The 2500-nt window shown below is 50.2% G+C and overlaps 1 protein-coding gene across 1 annotated transcript in view; it reads right to left on the reverse strand.

The window, feature by feature from the left end:
• Positions 1-2311: 2311 nt before the first annotated feature.
• Positions 2312-2500, reverse strand: part of LOC126569244 (acetylcholine receptor subunit alpha-like 1) — a 12340-nt gene continuing 12151 nt past the window's right edge. Inside the window, exon 8 of the mRNA XM_050226213.1 lies at positions 2312-2500. This exon is cut by the window's right edge and continues 232 nt beyond it. The gene's annotated coding sequence lies outside the window, so the exon portion shown is untranslated.

Genomic DNA, 2500 nt, shown 5'->3' on the forward strand with positions numbered 1-2500 from the left:
CTGACCTCAAGGTCGTTCGCTTCCTTTCATTTCACCAACCTTTTTTGATGAGAGTTTTGCGTCGTCGTCGTCGATCGCACGACATCTGATACAAATGACTAACTACAGATACAATAATGCTTCGTAGGAAAGGTTTAGCGTGGCACACACTTTCCCACGTCTCCTGCTCCTGCGTGCGTGCGTACCGTGCGCCGTTTTGTTCACTTTCCTTTCGCGTAATGACCCAAACAAACACACTAGCCTAGAGTCTCTTTCCGCTCCCGGTTAGCTCCGTGTTTCGATACAAAATACAGACACATTACCTATCTCGCGCACACGCGTACCTAGTGTGTATCTGTGTCTCATTTGGTGACCAGTACACGACTTAGCTACAGGTTGCAGAGTAAAAAATCGTTATCTAACAGTACATAGTAGTAGGATTCGTAAGACTTGTTTGCGCGTCCGTCTGCATGTGGGAGGCTTTGCACACGGCTTCACCGCTCGAATGCTATACACTACGCGCACTGGCATCAGCTTCTTACTGGGGTGGTTGTTGCTGCTGCTACACGCGTGCAACTGCTGTCGCCAAACATGTAATCTTTGCAGCAGTACCAGCAACAGTGTTTGATTTGTGTTTTTACCCCCCCCGGTTTATGGCCAACAATGAGGGGCTGTTGCGTGTGTTCCGCCCCTTTTTGTTGACGCCATTTTGATTATTTCACTCAACAAGATAGAAACTAAGATTGATGCCACCAGCAGGGGATTGCTACGTTCTTCTTATTTCGCTGGCGTCGTGTTTTCGGGTTTAAAATGTCCTTATCGCTCCGTTTCCTATACACAGACACGCACACACTCTCTCTTTCTCTGTCTTCGCTATACATATATACCAATGAGTTGAGCAGGAGCTGTCGACATGCACGATCACGCGATCACGTGATCCCCGCGATTACTTACAATGTCGTCTACTGTGCAGTTTTGGGTGCTCCTATGCTGTTGTGTGTGTTTGTTGTTGTGTGTATTTGTGTGCTTAGCTAGCTGTGTAACGTTTCCCACCGTTTATCTGTGTCCTTATTGCACCGCGACCGTCAAGCGGATCCTGTTTGCATCGGGATGGACCTCGCCACGACGACACGCGAGCACAATCGGAGGCGCAGCCGCCCGCTTTTTTTTTGTTTGCTTTGTTGTTGCTTCTCTGCTTCTATATTATCGGGAATTTTGGTAGAATTTCCTGTAGTTAAGACACTTCATTATCAGACCAATTCATGCTGATTGTTTGCTTCACTGCTTCCTCACTCTCTCCTTGCTTGTTTTGCGAGTTGCCTGTTCTGGGGGTTCCGGTGCCACTGTTCGGTTTCTAATTCTCGGTTTGCTCTCTCTCTCTCTCTCTCTCTCTCTCTCTCTCTCTTGCTAATTATTTTACACAAAAATAAAGCTTTCCCGTGTGCCGGTCGTCCTGGCGGCTGACTGTAATTCCCTCGGCATGTGAAATTTGACTAAAAGGTAAGTCACCACCACTACCACCACCATCATTGGTTATTAATAACAAATTAACGAAACTAACCTGGCCTGGGCGGCAGAACCCTCTGCGCTGCTTCCATTATGCTAGAAAGGGTGGGGCGCGGGGTGTATCTTCAGCGACGTTTCAAGACGTTGGCTTCGGTGTAAGATCCAGCGACACTGCATCCGGAAGACTCCACTGTCTTTGGGCGAGGAGCTACGGTTCAGCGATCGGTGACAGCGCGGACAGAACTGAAGCAAGCTACACCACCTCCACCTCTCTCTCTCTCTCTCTGTCTCTTTCTATTTTTATCAATCGCTTTTCGCTCTCTCCCTCTTGCTCTCCAACAGAACGATCGTCTCCCCCTCCCGAGGGCGGTGGGCAAGTTTGGGCAGCAGAACGGTCGAATGTATGGGTGAGTGGATGTGAGGGGGGGGGGGGGGGGGTGAAAGGTGAAAAACCGGGCGGAGTGCCAGCCAAAGGGTGATGACAAACCAAACCAAACTACCAACCGTAACCCATCAAGTCACCGATCATGTGATCTGATCTGATCCTTCGGTTGAGCATCCTCTCTCATCATCATGGGTCTAAAGAGGGTGCCTTTGGAGTGACATTGTGGTTACGTGGCCGTTTGCTTTGGTTACACCGCCGCTGGCACTTGCTGGCCTGCCACTCGCTGCATCCCCAGTTCCGGTGGCGAATTCCAGGCGCGTGATTCACGGGATGTCTTCCTTCCTTCTCCTCCATTGACCGCCCGTCCAGTTACCGGGCCCGTTGTCAGTTCGTTGTCTGTGTCTGGCTTGCTCTCTGCCAGTGTTTCCAGGTGAGGCCAGGCTTCCAGGGTGGCTAGCGATCGGAGGGAGGGAGCCGATCGCCATTCGCAGGTCGGAGGAGGATGATGGGGCGAAGATGATGATGGTTGGTTGTGTTTTTTTTTTTAATTGATGTTAACGCGACTTGATTAGCGTTTTCAGTGGTCATCCTCATTGACCAGGGTTCGCATCCAGTTCAGAATGTACTTCC

Source organism: Anopheles aquasalis, chromosome 2, assembly GCF_943734665.1.
Source record: "Anopheles aquasalis chromosome 2, idAnoAquaMG_Q_19, whole genome shotgun sequence".
Lineage (NCBI taxonomy): Eukaryota > Metazoa > Arthropoda > Insecta > Diptera > Culicidae > Anopheles > Anopheles aquasalis.